This window comes from Oncorhynchus nerka, linkage group LG22 (assembly GCF_034236695.1).
Source record: "Oncorhynchus nerka isolate Pitt River linkage group LG22, Oner_Uvic_2.0, whole genome shotgun sequence".
NCBI lineage: Eukaryota > Metazoa > Chordata > Actinopteri > Salmoniformes > Salmonidae > Oncorhynchus > Oncorhynchus nerka.
The window spans coordinates 59,345,287-59,368,516 of NC_088417.1; the positions used below are offsets into that span (position 1 = coordinate 59,345,287).

Consider the following 23,230-nt stretch of genomic DNA (forward strand, 5'->3'; position numbering starts at 1 on the left):
ACAGTAGATCAAAGGTCTATTTGTTTCTTCAGTGGCAAAGCTTATAGGGAAAATATAATATAATATTGGAATATCTAGCAGGTGAACTATGGTATAAGAATAATTTAATTCCAGAGCTCTCTGTTGATGACACCAATCAAAATAGGCAGATTATTTCAGAGTAGATTGCCATTTTCAATCAAACTTCCTGTGCACCGAAAGACATTCATGCATTAGCCAGCCTAATAAAGACCATCTAAATGGTGTTCTTTGTGTATTGACATTATTTTCCAGGTGAATCCTTTCTGTTTTGAAACATTTAGGCATGTTTTTTCCTCTCTCCCTTCCTCCCTTATAGACTTTCAAATCCAGTCAAACAGCACTTTGAGGGACTTCCATTTGGAGATCTTCAGTGCATCCTCCTACACACCGCATAGCTTTCATTCTGTGAGTTGTGCTAAGCCGGCTCTGAATGTACCAGCATCTTGATGTTATTAGCCCGATGCAGGGCCGAGCAGGCAGCGTGTCCCGCAGTTGACACACAGCAGTCGCATTTCCTCCCTAAGCTGATAAATATCGGAATATTTAAGGCTGAAAATTCTGCCTGAAATTGGAACTCCTGAGCTCGGCGAGAGGACCGTAATCTTCAAAAGTTTGCTGTCTTCAAATAATTTCCGTGGCCCTCTCTCTCTTCTTCTTCTACTCTCATGTTCACAGGCGATACGCCAGTTGTAACATTGTGTGGCTTATCTGCTATTGCATCTGCAAGGCCATTTTAAAATGGATACCTCCTTATCGGTGGACGTGTGAGTGAGCGAGGCCACAACTTCAGGTGGTGGTGGTTGTGGTACATGACAAATACTGTAACTGAGTGACATTGATGGTGTAATACACGTGGGCCCTACCTCACAAGCCTGTCATGCTGTTCAAGCTTCATAATTGAATAAAAAAAAGATCCATCATATACATTTTTAGAATTGAATGTGATTCAAACAGTGGCGGTCGGTGTCATTTTTTTATATTTTTTATAATATGGGCCTTATTTCTATTACATCATATTGGATGACTGTCATTCATATTCCATTCACCCAGCTCAATATAGTATCCATAGGTTCAGCCTACTAGATGATACTCAAATGTTCCCTTTACCCATCATGAGGTTGCTACAATCTAGCCTACAAATAAAAGTTTACAACGTAGGTGCACAGGTCAAGAGAAATTAAAGTAATGAAGGTGACAGACAGTGACACATTCAATACCGCCTTGTACACTCTTGCCTGAATCTAGATGATCTAGGGTGTAATCATTAGTCCAACAGTTGCAAACAAGTTTCCATTGGACAAATTCAGGTATGTGTATCCCCGTTTCGTTTAGTTTGCTTCTTTAAAGAAAGGTTTTTCAACAGAATCAAAACACTCCTGATCACACGCAAACACAGAACTAGCAGCCACATAAACCGCATGATCACGTTACTCATTGTATATATAATTCCTTCTTGCATCTACACTCTCTCCTCCTCTCACCTTTTCCCTTCACTTGTGGACTTCAGTGCACAATACAACAGCTGTCTGTGACCAGGCAGAAAAAACTTTCCAAGCCAAACTTTCATACCATAACCGCTAACCACAGCCTACATCATTGTCACCATATTAAGGTCATAGTCAACATGTAGTAGCTACTAGAACTAACGCGCTAGTAAACAATCATGCAGTACAGTATACAGCAAGCAGTTTAGCAGTTACACCGGCAGGCGTCGGTGGCAATAAATGAATAAAGCCAAAAGCTTACCTTGACATAGCATCCCTCTCTGTTTTAACTGGGTATTTGAGTAGGCTAAACTAGTTAGCTAAGTAAGTGAAAGTGAAAGTAAAAGATACATATGCTACGAAATATAGTTAGCTCTCTCTCTGTCTTCAATTTTTTTGTCAACTACTCACCACATGTTATGCACTGCAGTGCTAGCTGTAGCTTATGCTTTCAGTACAAGATTAATTCTCTGACCTTTTGATTGGGTGGACAACTTGTCAGTTCAAGCTGCAAGAGCTCTGATAGTTTGGAGGAAGTCCTCTGGAAGTTGTCATAATTACAGTGTAAGTTTATGGAAGGGGTCTCCTAGGTTTTTTAATGTTTCACTTTTTTATTCACAATAAAAATGGCTATTTTCCCAACACCTAGGCTTATCCACTGGCTTAAAAAAAATCAGTCTGGATCTTAAGCACTTACAAATTCATAACATATTGTACAGTATGAATTGGAATTTGTAACATATCATGAAATATACAGTGCCTTGCGAAAGTATTCGGCCCCCTTGAACTTTGCGACCTTTTGCCACATTTCAGGCTTCAAACATAAAGATATAAAACTGTATTTTTTGTGAAGAATCAACAACAAGTGGGACACAATCATGAAGTGGAACGACATTTATTGGATATTTCAAACTTTTTTAACAAATCAAAAACTGAAAAACTGGGCGTGCAAAATTATTCAGCCCCCTTAAGTTAATACTTTGTAGCGCCACCTTTTGCTGCGATTACAGCTGTAAGTTGCTTGGGGTATGTCTCTATCAGTTTTGCACATCGAGAGACTGAAATTTTTTCCCATTCCTCCTTGTAAAACAGCTCGAGCTCAGTGAGGTTGGATGGAGAGCATTTGTGAACAGCAGTTTTCAGTTCTTTCCACAGATTCTCGATTGGATTCAGGTCTGGACTTTGACTTGGCCATTTTAACACCTGGATATGTTTATTTTTGGATCATTGTCTTGTTGGAAGACAAATCTCCGTCCCAGTCTCAGGTCTTTTGCAGACTCCATCAGGTTTTCTTCCAGAATGGTCCTGTATTTGGCTCCATCCATCTTCCCATCTATTTTAACCATCTTCCCTGTCCCTGCTGAAGAAAAGCAGGCCCAAACCATGATGCTGCCACCACCATGTTTGACAGTGGGGATGGTGTGTTCAGGGTGATTGAGCTGTGTTGCTTTTACGCCAAACATAACGTTTTGCATTGTTGCCAAAGAGTTCAATTTTGGTTTCATCTGACCAGAGCACATTCTTCCACATGTTTGATGTGTCTCCCAGGTGGCTTGTGGCAAACTTTAAACGACACTTTTTATGGATATCTTTAAGAAATGGGTTTCTTCTTGCCACTCTTCCATAAAGGCCAGATTTGTGCAATATACGACTGATTGTTGTCCTTTGGACAGAGTCTCCCACCTCAGCTGTAGATCTCTGCAGTTCATCCAGAGTGATCATGGGCCTCTTGGCTGCATCTCTGATCAGTCTTCTCCTTGTATGAGCTGAAAGTTTAGAGGGACGGCCAGGTCTTGGTAGATTTGCAGTGGTCTGATACTCCTTCCATTTCAATATTATCGCTTGCACAGTGCTCCTTGGGCTGTTTAAAGCTTGGGAAATCTTTTTGTATCCAAATCCGGCTTTAAACTTCTTCACAACAGTATCTCGGACCTGCCTGGTGTGTTCCTTGTTCTTCATGATGCTCTCTGCACTTTTAACAGACCTCTGAGACTATCACAGTGCAGGTGCATTTATACGGAGACTTGATTACACACAGGTGGATTGTATTTATCATCATTAGTCATTTAGGTCAACATTGGATCATTCAGAGATCCTCACTGAATTTCTGTAGAGAGTTTGCTGCACTGAAAGTAAAGGGGCTGAATAATTTTGCACGCCCAATTTTTCAGTTTTTGATTTGTTAAAAAAGTTTGAAATATCCAATAAATGTCGTTCCACTTCATGATTGTGTCCCACTTGTTGTTGATTCTTCACAAAAAAATACGGTTTTATATCTTTATGTTTGAAGCCTGAAATGTGGCAAAAGGTCGCAAAGTTCAAGGGGGCCGAATACTTTCGCAAGGCACTGTATTTTTTTGCAATAACATATTGTACAAAATGGATGATGTAGTACACAATTGTTCACAATTTTCTGGGACCTGTTTTGCCTTGAGCAGTACTTTCAAAACTCCTGGCGGAAATCATACAAAATCTCTGGAGCATTACTTTAAGGGGAGTGTCACGGCCGTTGAAAGAAGAGGACCAAGGTGCAGCGTGGTGAGTGTACATTCTCTTTTTATTAGAAAAAGACGCGGAACAAAACAATAAACACTACCAACCAAACCGTGACGCTAAAGGCTATGTGCCATAAACAAAGTCAACTTCCCACCCAGAAAGGAGGGAAAGGGCTACCTAAGTATGGTTCCCAATCAGAGACAACGATAGATAGCTGTCCCTGATTGAGAACCATACCCAGCCAAAACATACAAACACAAAATCATAGAAAACGAAACATAGAATGCCCACCCCAAATCACTCCCTGACCAAACCAAATAGAGACATTAAAAGGCTCTCTGACAGGGAGCATGACTCTGTGTCCCGTGCCCTTAGTTCAACTTCAAACACCTTTAGACAACAGCTTTTAGAGTGAATATTAGGTATACAACACCTAACATTGACACCGAGGGTAAATCAAGAGTTTGAAAGGTTGACATGAGTTAAATGAACGGCCAGTGCCATGCTTGGTGCCACCGGAGGGTGAGGGCACATTGTGTAGAGGTATTGGCAGGCATGTGGCAGTAGAGGGGAAGATTAAGAACACCTAGTCATCTGCATGCAGAGGATTCCATCTCTCTATCCTCCTTCCATCCCTCCCCCCTACAAAGGACAAGCGAAGGGGAATATTTGAGGAGAGCGGTGGGGGCTAATGAGTGGGGGATTATCAGGTGTGGGGATGTAGAGGAGGTAGAATGGTTGGGATGCACAGCTTTGATCGTCAGCAGATTCCAGGTGGAGAGGGTTTGAGGCCCCCTCGTCAGGGTCTGGATGAGCCGCCGAGGGCTGTCAGAATATTATAGCAGGTGGAGGAACCAGGGCAAGGTGGATGACATGTGTGGAGGCGGTAGGGAGAAAGACCTTCACCCCATAAGGGTGTTCGTAGGCAATGTGTGGTTGGACCGATGAGGAAACCGAAGGGTAACCAATGCTTGGTTGAGCTTAATGAGAGGGTGGTCCACAAAGTCTTAAAACTGTCTGAAAGATAGCTAGGCTACTGAATATGCTAGCTAATTGAGATCTAGTTCATGCATGCTCCCTTCAAAATGATTGAAAAGTGAATAACTATTATCCCTATATACAGTTTCATTCCTTGCAACAATGAACCACTCCCCTCATTTTCTCTCTTAATCCAGATGTATTTCTCCTGTAAAATAGAAATCTGATAACTGTCCCCAAGTATTCCCAAGGGCCTGGTAATTACGATATCACTTGCTGATACAAAAAAAAAAAAAATTCAAATGATCACAGTGGGTATGCCATAAAGTTGAAGAAAGAAAAACAGTGTCAGGGGCACTTGGACAGCATGGAGAGCCGTCTAGAACACAAACCAGGCAATGGGGAAGAAAGAGACAATAAAAACTAGGCCAGAGCTCTGAAATGAGAGGGGCGAATAATGAGGGAGACGCTGGTGTTTGCTGCTCTTGGCACCGACAGCTGATGTTTGTCTTTGTGTCGGGGAAGGAGCCCAGCCGAATGGAATCCTTGGAAACACCAAACAATCCAATATTACATTTCCTCTCTCAAATGCCACAGGGAGCGGAGGGGAGCATGTGTGGGGTGATGAGGGAGAGAGGGGGAGTGAGAAAGCCAGAACTAGAGAAAAAGAGAGAAAGGGAGTGTGAGAAAGGAAGAGACACAAGTAGATTAAGAACGAGAGAGAAGGTAAGAGATGAAAGGAGCCAGATGGAGATATATAGAGAGAGAGGAGAGAGCAGCCAACACCAGAGAGAACAGAGACATTGGGGACTCAGTATTACCAATGCTGTTTTAAAATGGGAAAAAATAGAAAATGCACATTAGAACTGAACAGGCAAGTTGCTGCAGGTGCATCAACAAGTTCCTTTGGTATTTTAACTAGAAATTGTCCACAAATGTAGCATTTTAAAAGCATGATATATTAAATAAAGTTCCCTTTAATATAGACCACATGGAAAAATCAGCCCCAGCCAAAAGGACATCTGGAGTGCATTAGAGCTCTGAGGACATTGGATCTCCCCCGAGCGGCAAGGCTGGATGGGTGGCCCACTGCAGACCCATTTTAGCAACAGGCCCGACCCTTTGTGATTGATAGGGGGCCTGCCTGGAGGAGTCCCCGCACACTTACCACTCACACACACCGCACATGCCACACACTGCACACACTAAACACTCAAGTACAACATACCTCATACGCCACATTATATGTCGTAGGGTTCATACATGTAGTGTAAATGTAGTATTATATTTATCACTCACATAAGTGAACACTGCAAATGTCAGAAAGTGTGAAGTTAATATTCATGGGCACTTTGCACACAGTTAACACTTTTAGAGTGTTGCACATATCACTCATTGCTAGATTCCTGAACTCTCAAAACTCATGCACGCACTACAACACACATAACTTGAAAGAATTTGACAGTATTATTATAAAAATGATTCGATAGATTCTTCACAAAGTTGCTACACTTCATTTTGTAGTCTTAATCTAAATTATACTGCACATAGAGACATTTTCTGTTTACAAGCAAACATCCCTTTTAAGTGATGAACGCGCATCCTCACATCAAAAGCCCTGTAGCAGTATAACTATACACTGATGTTGGGAACTTGACAAACTTAACAATGAGTGAATGATGACCATGAAAACACACAAGACTGATGGGTATAGCTATGCTCAATAAGCATATTATTCTAGCTCTATTGGTGATATTTTACCTCGCCTCGCTATCTTGCTAGCTAACCAATCCTCCGATGACAGCTGCCATGTTGTAGGCGCTAACCATCTGACTACGTATTTGTTAACTTGCAGCCCTTGCAGAAAAAAACATGCATTTCACGTGAACACATGGGAAGTGTTCCAAAAAAACATGTTTCCATGATCTTATGTGAAAATGTGATCACATGATCTTATGTGAAAATGTGATCACATGAGAAGTGTTCCAAAAACAGATGTATTCACCTGATTTCAGATTGATTGATTTAACATGAAAACAGGTGAAATTCACATTAAATGAATTTTCCGCATGTGAAATAATGTGTTTTTTTCTGTAAGGGAGAAGCTGCATCTGAAGTTGTATTCAATCCAATGTAAACAAGCCCATTTCTGATGTCTTTTAACAACGAAGCCAAGAAATGGGTCTATACTCTTGACTAGAACTGGGGGATCATCATTCTCTCCATATGGAAGCAATGTGAAATGATGTTGAGAAACAACATACAACTGCTTCACTTCCAGATCATCAAAGCATTGCTTAAAGCATCATTTATGTTAGTTATTCTTAAGCTATTTTTAATATACTGTGTATATGTCTTCCCTATATGTTTTCAGTATTCTTGACAGTGAGAAAATAATTATTATTTATCAAAAAGTTCAAAAGAATCCCCTAATTTCAAAGAAATTGGCATCACTTGATTTGCCATTTCAAATCAATTGCAGCATCGGCCTAATTCACAGGAACCTCTCAGTGGCGTGCCACACACCACACAGACGAGGTTGATCCATATTTCACGTTTGAATATAAGATGGAAACGAAAGATCAGCCTCCATGCCAGAAGATGGGGGGAGAGTCAGACCGAGACAGCCCGAAAAGAAAGGGAAGAAACAGGCGACATTTAGAGTAAATGGCATCCAAAACCCTCTCCAATTATCTTTGCCAGCCACGCCAGCGAGACTGACTTAATTAAAATGACTTGAGAGGGAGGGGAGCGAAAGGAGCCGCCAGTGATTGAGGGGGCAAGGCGGGTATGTATCAGCGGCGAGCACAAAGCTTGGGCGTCGGGCGACTGCCGACCACACTCCCTTTTCAATTCTGACATCAAAAGAAAATAAAGAAATCATAATAAAAAAGAGAGTCCTTGCCGTTTGGAGCCATGTAATTGCACTATTCAAATCCAATGTTTTTATCATCGTTCAGATATTCTATAGAAAAAAATTTATTTATACACAAAAAAAGAGAGAATAAAACTGATTTTATTCCCCCTCCAAATCCCCCACAATCCTGTTGTCTTTCTGCCTCTGACGGTGACCTTTTTGCAGGGAGCCTGTTACCATAGAAACCCCTCCATTCTTTGTGAATTTCTGTCACCATTTAGGCAAAAGTGGTGACCTTAAGGTAAATAACAAGCATTCCGTTCCCCTCGTCTAAATCAAGTGTTTTTTTGTGTCTTACTTTCCATATCGAGCTGCAGGTGACGCGTGAGGACCTCTTCATTTAGAACAGAACAATAATCTTCTGACAATTGTTCATGTACCATAACAATAGACGATTGGATTCGCAATTTCCTTTTGTCTTAAACTGATTTAAGATTATCAGAATGTCCATGCCAAGTGTTTCTCCTTCCAGGTAAAGTGAAGCCCTGATCAGCAGATACAGTGGCTCAAGTGGCACCGCATCTTGGTTAACACCTGTCACTCTTTCTGTTACTGTTTCTATTGTCTCCTCTGCTGATTTGAATCTTAACTCTATTTAACAAAACCCTACTTAGAGATGTTGTACAGAAGGATGGTGTGTGGAGGTTTTATTCAAAAGTTTTTGTATGACCACAAACATAGACTCAAATTCACAGGTTGATGGCCATTGCCTACCACGGTGTAACTAGCTTTGATGTGGTCTGCAGTTTGAGACTACAGTGTAACTGTTAGAGCAACAAACGTATCTGCACCAGCTGAATTCAAACAAAATAAACGTACTTGCATAAAAAGCTATGTTTATTGAACTACAACCTATTATGAAAGAGCATGACTTTTCTTGGAATAGAGCTTGCTCAGTGCAGTGTTTAATATAACAAAAATACGTTTTGGCAAAGGGATCAGGTTTTTGTTCTAATCACCGATGGTCAGAGTGTTGTATACAAGCCGGCACCCAATAAGTACCATTTTTTACGTTCTGCATATAGTGTTTCAGTCATTCAAACACTGCCTCACTGCTTGTGGGGAATGCCTGAGCTCAGAGAAAGAGAGAAGGAAGGGTGGGAAGGAGGAGGAGGGGGTTGGGTTAACATGACAACCACTGTTTTGGCCAGGATAAAACCAAGCTTCTCTCTCACCCCTCCCTCCTCTCCTCATCCTCTTTTCCTCCTTCCTCTCCCTATCTCTCACTCCCTCCTTCCTATTCAGCTCTCACTCTTTCTCCCTCTCTCCGTCTCCCCACTTGGGGAGAGTCGCATTCCCCTGTGTTGAGTTCAGAGGCGAGCCGGAGCGCAACTCTCCTCTCAGTGGCAGGATTGTTCTCAGGGCTCTAGATCCTCCTCCGGTTGCCGTGGAGACCTCCATACCACAGCACTGACCCTGGAGGTTTGGGTCTGTTTTCCTCCAAGCAGGAGATTCTGGCAGCTGGAGGACAGCTGTTACTACCAGGGCCAGGCGTCAATCAGCTCCAGGCCTACAACCACCCACAACAAACACTGGGTACACACACTGAGTACACTGTCTTGTGTTGATGTAGTAAATCTTTTCTTAATCCTATTTTCTTAAAACTGCATTGTTGGTTAAGGGCTTGTAATTAAGCATTTCACAGTAAGGTCTACACCTGTTCTATTCGGTGCATGTGACAAATACAATTTGATTTGATTTGAAACATTGAAATGTTCAATTGTCTTTTGAGGATGAAACGTGTCGTTTTTCACCACAAACAGATGCATCTTGTAATTGGGTTGTCTTTTGTGCAAATCACAATTTCTCACTTCCTGTGAATGGACTTAGTAGCCTTAATACTCAGTGGGGACAGAATGGAGCAAAGTCAGATTAGAAGCTAATGTTCAGTTCACAGTATACATTACACACGGGGTCTAAATGCTCCTGTAGGTGAACACTATTCACTGTGTAATAGATTTTGGCAGGAGTCAAAAGGCACATTGGGCTGAATCCCACAGCAGGACACGCGTAGCGGCATTAAGATGGTGCAGAGGATTAAAGTATGGGCAACTGCAAGCTGCAATATAGCTATTCCTATAGGGGTTCTCTAAAATGGTGGACCAGCTTCACATGCATACCAAGGGCAGACTGATGACAGACGAGGGCATGTTCATATCTATTGCATGGGCATCACTACCAAACACATACATACTGTATACTGTACATGTCTGAGTTGGAAAACATCTCAACACGTGATGCATCACATTGCTGTATATCGGCAGTGATTGGCTCTCACTCATCTCCACTCCATTCATTGCTGCTGAAAAAGCTATTCTTGTCGCACTTTGCATGCCCTCTTCTTGAGTTGAGTACTTTCCTTGTTTCTGAGTGCATCAAGCCCTGCCATATCCCACACTGCACAGAAGCATGAATACTACCCCAGTCTCAGTGCAGCACTTTGAATGCTTTAACTGGGTATAACATCTGTCTGTTAGTTTCACCAGTACTCTTTTTGAAATGAGTTAATATATTAGTTAGTATCTATTGTACACATAGGTGAAGAAAACATAAACTGTAGACTTGGTATTGATCTGCTTAACATCCCAGAGATAGATGATTGCAAGTGGGGGAAAATGTATTTTATTGATAAGTGCTACATAATTCAAGCCTAGAATACATTTGAACAACAAAGACATACAAACATTCTGAAGAAAACAAACATTTTACTATCAGTCAAACACTAAAAAAAGTCTAGAAGCCCACAGACTTCCTATAAAAGCTTCCACCCTTCAGGCCTGCCTTATCGTTCAACAACGCTCCAACATTTGTATATATGTTTTACAGGGATGGGGTAGGGATTGATGGCAAGGTTCGAATTATAGAGAGTTTCGCTGCTTCTTTTTTCTTACCAGGGTAAAAGTGCAATGCAGCCTACGCAGGGAGCTACGTTGCAGAGTCTTTCGGCTCTTCCTCTCCATCTGTTTTGTTTTCTTTCCATCGTCCCTTTTTGATGAGCTGGGTCTTCAGTCCCCCCAATAAAATCCCATTAGCTCTTAATGAAGTCGGGCTCGCAGCCTCTCGGCCTCACCTCATTTAGCACGATTGTCTGGTGGCCATTGGCATGGAGGCAATTACAGCCGCGCGGCGAGAGTAATTGGATATGCCGACAGGGGCCCCAAGAAATGGGGAATAAATAAAAAAAATATTCAAACTAATAAGCTTCCATTCAGATGGTGGTATAGCGGAAGGAAGGGGTTGTGGCTAAGTTAAATCAACATAATTAGGGTTGCTGGGTTGGTGGGGAACCGAGAGCAGGGTTGGGTAGCTAGCAGGGTGAGGAGATGAAGGGGTTTCACTGGGGGATGATGGTTGAGATGGCAAGAACGATGGGATGGGAGATGGAGGGGTAGCTAGCGTGCTGCTAACGCTAATGATGAAGGTCATACGGGTGAACTCAAAAAGGTTGCAGGAGTATATATTATAGGCGTACGTCAATTTGTTTTCTTTTTCCGTTTTGTCTAAATATTATATTTTTTCGTTCCATTATCGAAATGACAGCTAAATCGTTTCATTTCTTAGAAAAATGCCCTTATCCCAGGCGGCACCCTAGGCTCACAGATTCACAGATTCTCCACTAATACGGCATGATATTTACAGAGGTGCCGGTTCAATTGGTTTCTCTAGGGTATACTGCGCATTCGGAGAGTATTCAGACCCATTGACTTTTTCCACATTTTGTTATGTTACAGCATTAGTATAAAATTGATGAAATAAAAAGTTTTCCCTCATCAATGGGTGTTTCTACAACTTCATTGGAGTCCACATGTGGTAAATTCAATTGAGTGGACATTATTTGGAAAGGCACACACCAGTCTATATAAGGTTCCCCAATTCACAGCATGTCAGAGCAAAAACCAAGCCATGAGGTCGAAGGAATTGTCCGTAGATATCTGAGATAGGATTGTGTCGAGGCACAGATCTGGGGAAGGGCGAAAAAAAACATATCTACAGCATTGAAGGTCCTGAAGAGCACAGTGGCCTCCATCATTCTTAAATGGAAGAAGTTTGGAACCACCAACACTCTTCCTAGAGTTGGCCGCCTGGCCAAACTGAGCAATCGGGGGAGAAGGGCCTTGGTCAGGGAGGTGACCAAGAACCCGATGGTCACTCTGACAGAGCTCCAGAGTTCCTCTGTGGAGATGGTAGAACCTTCCAGAAGCACAACCATCTCTGCATCACTCCACCAATAAGGCCTGTATGGTAGAGTGGCCAGGCGGAAGCCACTCATCAGTAAAAGGCACATGACAGCCTGCTTGGAGTTTGAAAAGACACCTAAAGGACTCTCAGACCATGAGAAACAAGATTTGATGAAACCAAGATTGAACTCTTTGGCCTAAATGCCAAGCGTCACGTCTGGAGGAAACCTGGCACCATCCCTACGGTAAAGCATGCTGGTGGCAGCATCATGCTGTTTTTTAGCAGCAGGGACTGGGAGACTAGTCAGGATCTAGGGAAAGATGAACGGAGCAAAGTACAGAGATCCTTGATGAAAACCTGTTCCAGAGCACTCAGGACCTCAGACTGGGGCGAACAGGACAGTGACCCTAAGCACACAGCCAAGACAATGCAGGTGTACCTTCGGAACAAGTCTCGGAATGTCCTTGAGTGGCCCAACCAGAGCCCGGACTTGAACTCGATCAAACATCTCTGGAGAGACCTGAAAATAGCTGTGCAGCGACGCTCCCCAACCAGCCTGACAGCTTGAGAGGATATGTAGAGAAATATTGGAGAAACTCCCCAAATACAGGTGTGCCAAGCTTGTAGCGTCATACCCAAGAAGCCTCGAGGCTTTAATCGCTGCCAAAGGCGCTTCAACAAAGTACTGAGTAAAGGGTCTGAATACTTACGTAAATGTGATATTTCAGTTTAGTTTTTTTATACATTTGCTAAAATTTCTACAAACCTGTTTTTGCTTTGTCATTATGGGGTATTGTGTGTAGATTGATGAGGAAAAAACTATTTAATACATTTTAAAATAAGGCTGTAACGTAACAAAATGTGGAAAAAGTTGAGGGGTCTGAATACTTTCCAAATGCACTGTATATTGAATTTCCTTGTGGGATTGGAAATGCCAGCCTTCACTATTTAATTGTCTGTAAAGACAGTGGGAGGTGTCAAGTGCTTCAATCTAAAATAACCTTAGTTGCCTCATCTGAGAGCGAGCATTTCAGATGTAGTCTGTTTAATGAGGTTGGCTTCCATCTCTGAATTTCTATGCTAACCTTGCTATGCATGTGTTAGATACTTCATATGTTAGATACCATTTGGTCAACAGGATACTGTACACAAGGAACTCATGGGAGTCCTAATGGCATTTCTTAAACAGTTGTAAGGACACATCTAAACATAAAACACAAAGCTTTGATTCCAACAATGCTAAATTATCTGTAACTAACATCTACCTTTGAGATGCTTGTCATTGTCCACATGCTAATGCTAATGCTAAATCTAATAATACAATTCCCTACCACCATTTATGTTGTCCTTCTCGATAAAAATGAGACAGCGGACTTCACACTGGAGAAATTAAATGAATTGAATTAAATGAAAAAATCGAGAACATTGGAATCCAGTACTCTTGGCACATGGCGAGCCCCTCTTGGTGCCAGATGCCTGGGCATCTCCCCTGGCTCCCTCCTTCCCCCTCCCTCCCTAAGCTGAGCGACAGGTGGCAGAAACATGATCACCAAGCAAAGGCCTTCACCAGGGGCACCTCCGCCAGAACCGAGCAGCCTACCCACACCCTCCACAATGGGGTTAGAGGAGGCAGAGGACTGGATAGAACCAAACCCAAGAGGGAGTTAGAGGGATGCAGCCAGGGAGTGGGAGAATGGAGGAAGGAGGTGGTTACAATGGAGCCTTTGGCAAGCAACAATGCAGAGAGACTACAAGTCTATTGTGGGCGGTGTGCTCCTACAATAGTCAGGGAGTGTCTCCTGAGGGGGCATCCACCATAGCAGAGCCCCTCCCAGGCAGGGCCCCTACCAGGCATCGCCTATGTTTATACCTGGCCCCACCTGGTGACACTTCCCCTAAAACCCCAAAACACACAGAGATACAATGCAGGTTATTGAAACCCATTTTATATTGCATGTTGTTTTACAGGCTCTATCTTTGTTAGAAATGATGACAAAGGGACCTAGAGAGGAAGACAATGTTTGTATTTTTATGTGTCTATCCATCATAGATGTCACGTTCTGACCTTAGTTCCTTTATTACGTCTTTGTGTTAGTTTGGTCAGGGCATGAGTTGGGGTGGGTAGTCTATGTTCTTTTTTCTATGTAGTATTTGTGTGTTTGGCCTGGTATGGTTCTCAAACAGAGGCAGGTGTCGTTCGTTGTCTCTGATTGAGAATCATACTTAGGTAGCCTGTTTTCCCCATTTTGGTTGTGGGTGTTTAATTTTCTGTTTAGTGTTTTCTGCACCTTACAGGACTGTTTCGTTTTTTTCGTTTATTCACGTTGTATTTTGTACGTTTTGTATTTCAGTGTTCAGTTAATAAAATCATGAACACGTACCACGCTGCTCTTTGGTCCACACCTTCTTCCACCAACGGTCGTTACAATAGAATTGTTCTATCATTGGTCATGATACCGGGAAAGCATATAGCAATGTCTAAAGGTTTCATATTAATCCATCCAGACCGGTGTGGATTGGGTGGACAGCACAGGAGGTTGGTGTCACCGTAATTGGGGAGGACTGGTTCATAGTGATGGCTGGAACACAATAAATGGAATGGTTATCAAACTTAAACACACGATTTCCATGCGTTTGATACCATTCCATTCACTCCATTCCAGCCATTATTATGAGCCATCCTCCCCTCAGCAGCCTCCTGTGGGGGACAGCTGTGTTTATCAGGATCATATACTGTAGCTGCATGATCGCTGCCCATTCATTGGTACAATAACAAGGTGATGTCCAGGAAGGGAAAGAGCTAGGTAGCCATGGACAGTGTCCATAAGAGACTATCATCTCATGGATGCCATTCCATTGAGGAGAGACAGTGGTACCTGGTGCGGATGGCTGCCACTTCCCTAACACAGAAGGTTAAAACCTATAAGGATTATCAGAAGTGCCGGAGCAACACAACCCTTCTCTCCTCTCCCCACGACTTTGGAATGAAAATGTTTATTAGTCTAAAAAGATCTATACAAACAAACACTCCGCGCGACAGGGTGAGATGGCAGCTCCAGCCAGGAGGAGATTTAATTAGCGAAATCTCGTTAGGTCTAACAAAATTAAGTGTAAAACAATCCTCGGCAGGGCTCCAAAGAATCCATACAGGAGAGGAGAGGAGGGAGGATGCAGCGGCTGGAAGCGATTAGGGCCAGGAGGATATGGAGACAGGCAGTGCCAGTGCACCGTTGTTGTGGCGGGAAATGGCTTGGAATATCCAGCTGCTTTTGCACTCAATTAAAGAGACTTCCCTCTCTTTCTGCCCTCCAACCCCCCCTTCTCATCCTATTCCTACTACAAAATGAGTTCACCTCCCTGTTGCCTGTCATTATAGTGTCACAGTAAAGCCCTCGTCTCGAACTCTCCCCACATCTTCACTTAGAAGTCATCAACTCCAGTCAATTCCATCCTGGCCAGCTCAACCATTAAAGACACAAATAGTGTTTTTAGAGTGAATCTAACTGCTATTAAAAACATGAAGGGGGAAAAGCAGCATCCAAACTTTGGGCAATAAACTCCCTGCGAGAAGTAAAGTCAACTTAAAAAGTCAAATTGGGAAATACAACTTAGTCTGCAGAATTAGGAAGAGGCCTTAAATGATTGACGTCGATCTAGGTCAACCGAACCGCAACGGAGTTGAGTCAATCAAAGAGACTTACAGTAACTACTCTTGCATGGTCGTTTTTTAAGGTAGGAGTTACACTTAATTGTTTGCCCTTAGTCTTAGCCTTCATCATGGAACGATAAAAACACTTGGGAGTTGGATCTGAAGAAGCAGCTTGACAGTATTAGATGTACCAGATGTGCTGCTAAGATGTGTTGTTAACACCCCATTAGTTAGTCATGCGTATGTGTATAAAACACATGCCTAAAGACTACACTTAGGCTCTCGCTAAATACACCTCTTGTTTAATGGTGCTGTAAACAAACAGACAGTATGTAAACAGTAACTCGAGTGAAGAAGTCTTAAAGTCTTGCTTCCCTATTTCAGATCTGTGAAAAGGTGATGGGAGAACTTACAGTTAGTTTGCCCTCGGCAACACAGCAGCAGTCAATGTTGTTGTCGTCTGCTCTTCCACGCCTTAGTGTCCGGTCCTCCACACAAAGTCTGCAAAAAACAGGGAAATGTTGCTGTGTGAGTAAACATGCATGTTTAAAGTCCCTTTTTAACATATCCCACGTACTGTACACAAAATAAGGCAAAATTAGAAAAGTAGTTGTAATTTCACAATGATAGTGGTCTGGGTTGTTTTCTTATGTTTACAGTATTATTGGCATTAAAATACCGCCATATAATGAGTGTGAATAGAGTGGTGGGGAGAAGCAATGTGTCTAGAAGCGACATCACCATTCATTTTCTGCATTCAGGTTCACTCAAACATCGTTTTAAGCTTTGTTTTACTACTGACAGTTACAGCTGATTTCAGAATTGTATATCGATTCTCTCTCTTTAAATATTTGTCTTCTGATTTCTTTGTTTCAGTCTCTGAATTGTTTAATTAAACATTTCGCTGACAGCTCCAGATATCAGGGCATACAAACTATAATCTATGTCCTGAATGAGCCAAGTGGGCATGTGCGCCCAGCTATATCATGAGTAAGTGCTATCTGGGATACGTGGGACATCTCTAACCTAATCCTAACCTTAACCCCCACCCTTACCCTAACCATAACCCTTACCTAACCCTAAACGTATCCATTTCAAATGTTAACTTCAATGGGGTAGGGACGTCCCAAATGCCCGGATAGCACTGACCCTAAATCCTGTCCCGAGCTTGTTTTTCCTTGCTAAAATAGATGGCTAGCTGAACTATAGCTGTGTTCGAAAACAAAATCATTTCAAATTCCACATTTCTTAAACCAACCAGATGGAATAATTGTCTTGTTTTTTTTTATTTATAGATAGTCAGGAGCACACTCCAACACTCACTCCAACACTCATAATTTACAAATGAAATATGTGTGTTTAGTGAGTCCGCCAGAACATAGGCAGTATGGATGACCAGGAATATTCTCTTGATAAGTGCGTAAATTGGACCATTTTTCTGTCCTGCTAAGCATTCAAAATGTAATTTTGGGTGTCAGGGAAAATGTATGGAGTAAAAAGTACATTATTTTCTTAGGAATGTATTAAAGTCAAAGTAAAAGTTGTCAGAAATATAAATAGTAAATTAATGTACAGATACCCCAAAATCTACTTAAGTAGTACTTTAAAGTAGTTTTACTTAAGTACTTTACACCACTGGCTAATGTTGGCTAGATACTTCTAATGAGAGAACACCTCACTGAATATTTTACTCGCTGTTCTCATGTTATCCATGTGCTGCTGGAAACAATTTAATTACGCTTTTTTTGCTGACGTGTACTGACACCGGCCGTTTGTAAATTCATCAGTTATTTTGTGCGAGAATGCTCTGAAATCAGAGTAGATAGCCAGAATTAACAATGTCCATTGAAATGTACAATGAACACTTAGCTAAGAATGATGAGAATAATCAAGTCAATAAGCGTTGGGTAGTTAGTTGGATAGCATAAAGTTAGTATACTGCCTGGCAAGTTCGATGTACTGTAGTAGTAGACAACTAATGTTAGGTAACTAGCTAGCATACCGGTACATACTGCTGTACTGCTATGCGGTTCGTAAGGATAGCGTACCTAACAATTTATCAGCCAACATAACGTGTAACGTAATTTATTTGAAAAGTTATTTATTTATTACATTGCTCAACATTTTGTTAACATTTATCATAATCACTTAAAGCAATGAATTTGTAACAGCTCTCGTTGGACTTCGGCTGCATATTTTCCAAAATGTTCTTCAAATTTAAAAAAAAGTTGTGAGGCCACGCCCATTTCTGAAGAATTACATTACGGGCCTTAAAAGTACGGAAAAAGTGTCCACTGCATGTATACTTCATACTTCACATGTATACTTAATTTGGTGAATTCTAGAACAACATCCGGGAACTTTTGGCATACTAACTATATCCATACTATGACCAATAAGCATACTATATACTCAATTCATTTCAAATAGTATGGTTTGTGTCACCAATAGTATGGTTAGTGTCACAAATAGTATGGTTAGTGTCACAAATAGTATGGTTAGTACGGTTAGTATGAGTACTTGAGCTAGTTTTCGCCATCATTGTCAAACTTCATAAATACTGCACACTCAACTTCAAAACTCCTTTGCTAGTTATACGATCATGTAACTAAGAAAATTGCTGGAAAGAAACTTGATTTATTGTTTTGTTGAATAGTCATGACTGGTTCGACCTATCTATCGTGTCGAAAGACAATTGTGGCAAACAATACCATTGCTACTTAACGAGTATCCAAGTTCAGTTTTGAGATCCACCGGTTTCAGTGGCATAGGGTTAGATAGACATTTCTGACTGAACTTGGAACTATGACAACAAGCAGCCCTTCCTCGCTTGGCTCGATGGAAGATGTCGTGATTTTGCCAACACAGACAGATATGTACACAGTCTTGTACCCTTAATCGTTCTTAAACTAACTATCATATCTGTTGATTTAGGCCGTCATTGTGAATAAGATGTTGTTCTTAACTGACTGGCCTAGTTAAATAAAGGTTCAATAGAAAATATGTATCTGACTTTATTAGTATAATGAGTAATCCAGGAATGTCACGAGTAAATTGACAAGAGAAAACCTGAGAAAATATCAACTCTACAGAGCACCAATGGCTACAATGAATGGCTAATTTACTTCTGGCCACGAAGGGTCCACGTTAGGGTCTCACAACTCTATATGTCGAATATAGAATATCTTGGCTGCAAGTAGCCTTAGTCTCTTTTTAGACATATTCCTTTGTGCCTAGTACCTCCATAGGCTCCTGGACTCATTTCAAGGAGTTCAGGTGCAGTGCAGGAAGTCAGTATGCACATGTAACCGATTTAAGTTCAATCTTCCATTTAGGATTGGACACCTGATCTTTCGCTTGACCGGCTAGTCATGTATCCTGTCAGTGGGAGTGTGCTGGGCTTCCCAGCAGGCTAGCAACTCCAGCTGCTACCTGCTAACACTGGAGCTCTGAACAGCGAATGTTTACCAAGACCTGCACTGCTCAATTGGGACTGTGTGTGAGGTATAGACTAGGGAGCTTGGAGACTGGATATTTAACAGACAGGGGGAGGGGGGATGTACATACTGCAGCAGTTACATGGCTTTTTCGTTTCCTTCACTGCAAGACCACTAACAAGTTAATTAAATTACTGGATAGGATTCCACCATACACCCTTTTGCATCAATGTATAAACTCATTTCAGACCAGTGCTCATGAAAGTAAACAAAGAGAGTAGGCTTTTTTTGTGGGAGGGGGGGGGGCTATCCTCTAGCCTGGGTTGTTCACGTCACCAACACAACAGTCACCGAAGGAAGATCAGGGGAGGTGGAAGGGGAGGCATTTCTAAGGTTTCCTCCAGCTACAAAGAAAACATTTTAGCCTGGTCTGTAATCCCTCTGGAAGCTTCCCCCTAAGCTCCGGGACCAGCAGTGGCCTTCCTCTCCAGCCGCTCAACCCGGGCTGGCCTTCCTGTTGACGTCAAAGTGAATTAAAGCGGGCCGAAGCAGCAGCGGCTCCCCCCGGGGGGCTGGAGGGCTAATCACTGTGTTCCTCGCAAACCACAGAGGAAGCATTAGCATTCCTGGAGCAGCAGACCACCACACCAGCCCCACTAAGGCCTGTCAGCCTGGTCGGCTGGCTGGGCCCCCAAACAGACACAGAGAGGAGAGAGTGGGCCTCTCTGACTTGGGAGAGGGGGAGGGGGAGAGCGTTAGATTTTCCCACATTCAGTCACTGTCTTGGTCTCGGAGTCTCAAGTAGTCTGGCATGTCGCCTTGTGCAAACAGTCCAGGCCTAGCACACACACACTCACACACATGCACACACAGTCCCCCAGTCTAGGAATTCTTCATTAAATTGAACAGTGGGAGGATGGGGCGCTGCTCTCGGGTTACATTCTGACTTGATTAAAGCTGAAGGAATTGGACATGGCAGCAGTGCTACCCCATGACAAGTTATTGTGCTTCCTGTGAGTTTTTATCGCAGCCCTGTACAATATTTGTTCTCGAATAATGGGATGCGCTCGGCTGCGTCGAACTTGTTTTCGGCCACGCGTTACGAAACAATTCAGCTCATTTGCTCAATTAGTTTTTTTTTTACAATTCACGTGGAGTACAGGCAGTTTATTTTAGTTTCAGGCAAATATGTTCAGAGAAGATATAGTGTTAATGTAGGTAATGAATATTCACTAAATATCCTATAATCGTACACAGACTCAGTACACATTGGTATATTCAAGATGGACCTCTTTAAGATCCACAAACTCTCCTCTTTGGAAGAGGAAGGTCAAGGTGAGCAGGGTGGACCAAAGGACTCATTTCCCACAATCCCTTGCCAGCAATAGCCCCCAGCTGTTCAAAGCCTGCAATAACAGCTGCTCAGAGGTTTAGTGCTTCATGTTACTATGACAACAGTGGACTGATTCATATGCACGGTCTCTCTGTTCTAATAACGAAAGTGACATTATGCCATAATTTAATTTCCATAAAACACAAGAAAGGCGAGCAAGGTTTTTCTACACAAAGATGCAGGGCATGAAGAATCAAATTCATTTTGGATTCATTTTGGAGTTCTGTAGCACATGCACCCAAACTCAAAAACCCGTTCCCCACAAACTTCACACCCCACACTTGCAATAAACACCAAACAGAATGTAACTGTATCTATAGAACTAACAACATATAAAATCCTTACAGAGGTTTCCACACACACACAATGGGACCTAAATATTCTGTCATGCCCTACAGCTGTACAGAATATCACACAGATCACTGTCAAACAGGATGTACAACAATGATACAATTTTCTTTCCACTGGCCAAACAGGAAGTGAGGTCATTTGGCCATCTTCACTGGGGATTTCTATAGGGTGCTGATGCTATAAGAAATGCAGAATAGTACTTCCACATTTACAGTATAAAGCCTATAGATGACATAAACAATTCAACTCTTTCAACTGTCTTTTATAAAAAGCTATTATACCAATATGTCTCTACCACTTTTCAGAAGGTAATATAGCACAACTATTTATTTGGTCATTATTTCAGGGGTGTAACTTATTTAGGCCACAATCAATAGCAATAATCAATCATTTTGACATAAGACCAACCCTTACCGTGCAAAATATATACTCTTTCACCATCACAGACACAGGTTATTTTGAAACACGCACTATGTTTTTTTATTTTGTTATTTTACCTTTATTTAACCAGGTAGGCTAGTTGAGAACAAGTTCTCATTTACAACTGCGACCTGGCCAAGATAAAGCATAGCAGTGTGAACAGACAACAACACAGAGTTACACATGGGAGTAAACAATAAACAAGTCAATAACACAGTTGAAAAAAAAAGAGTCTCAATACAGTGTGTGCAAAAGGCATGAGGAGGTAGGCGAATAATTACAATTTAGCAGATTAACACTGGAGTGATAAATGATCAGATGGTCATGTGTAGGTAGAGATACTGGTGTGCAAAAGAGCAGAAAAGTAAATAAATAAAAACAGTATGGTGATGAGGTAGGTAAAATGGGTGGGCTATTTACCGATGGACTATGTACCGCTGCAGTGATTGGTTAGCTGCTCAGAGAGCAGATGTTTAAAGTTGGTGAGGGAGATAAAAAGTCTCCAACTTCAGCGATTTTTGCAATTCGTTCCAGTCACAGGCAGCAGAGAACTGGAAGGAAAGGCGGCCAAATTAGGTGTTGGCTTTAGGGATGATCAGTGAGATACACCTGCTGGAGCGCGTGCTACGGGTGGGTGTTGCCATCGTGAACAGTGAACTGAGATAAGGTGGAGCTTTACCTAGCATGGACTTGTAGATGACCTGGAGCCAGTGGGTCTTGCGACAAATATGTAGCGAGGACCAGCCGACTAGAGCATACAGGTCGCAGTGGTGGGTGGTATAAGGTGCTTTAGTAACAAATGGATGGCACTGTGATAAACTGCATCCAGTTTGCTGAGTAGAGTATTGGAAGCATTTTGTAGATGACATCGCCGAAGGAGGATCGGTAGGATAGTCAGTTTTACTAGGGTAAGTTTGGCGGCGTGAATGAAGGAGACTTTGTTGCGGAATAGAAAGCCGACTCTAGATTTGATTTTAGATTGGAGATGTTTGATATGAGTCTGGAAGGAGAATTTACAGTCCACGGAAGGAGTGTTGTATGGCATTGAAGCTCGTTTGGAGGTTAGATAGCACAGTGTCCAAGGAAGGGCCAGAAGTAGACAGAATGGTGTCGTCTGCGTAGAGGTGGATCAGGGAATCGCCCGCAGCAAGAGCAACATCATTGATATATACAGAAAAAAGAGTCGGCCCGAGAATTGAACCCTGTGGCACCCCCATAGAGACTGCCAGAGGACCGGACAACATGCCCTCCGATTTGACACACTGAACTCTGTCTGCAAAGTAGTTGGTGAACCAGGCAAGGCAGTCATTAGAAAAACCGAGGCTACTGAGTCTGCACTTAACATTGGGAACAGCACAGAATACATTTGCATGTGTTTAGGAGTCATTCTAAGCTCAATATTGGGGACTATTACTAGGTCAGTACGGCTAAGGCTTTGTTGTTTAAGGATAAGAACTATAGAATTCCAGGGAGATTTGGATGACAATGGTAGGTATTCCCATAGGGGTAACAGTACACTGCTTGGCATCACGAGGGGTTTACCCCAACGTTTAACGAGCAAGCAGCTAATAATAGGCAGATGTGGCAGACAAAGCACAGGACACACATATAATATACACACACTGCACGACACCATATCCACCCTTAAATGCACACACAAAACAATAAACACATGTGTATACAAACACACACAGACACTGATCCATATACAGTTGCTAGGGAAAGTCTACACAACCCTTGCAGTCTTCACATTTTGCTGCCTTAAAATTACAGCTAAAAAGGGATCACATTAGATTTTTTTCCCCTACCGATCTTCACAACCTATTTCACATTTTCAAAGTGAAAGAAAACTAATATAAAATGTTTCAAATGAATAAAAAATATACATTTGTATGTCTTTACACC

General features: G+C 42.1%; 1 protein-coding gene across 1 annotated transcript in view; it reads right to left on the reverse strand.

The window, feature by feature from the left end:
• The window catches only part of LOC115105413 (uncharacterized), a 97,293-nt gene that overhangs the window by 53,617 nt on the left and 20,446 nt on the right, over positions 1 to 23,230 (reverse strand). The window contains exon 2 of the mRNA XM_065006812.1: positions 16,138 to 16,225. The gene's annotated coding sequence lies outside the window, so the exon portion shown is untranslated. The remainder of the gene's footprint in view (positions 1 to 16,137; positions 16,226 to 23,230) is intronic.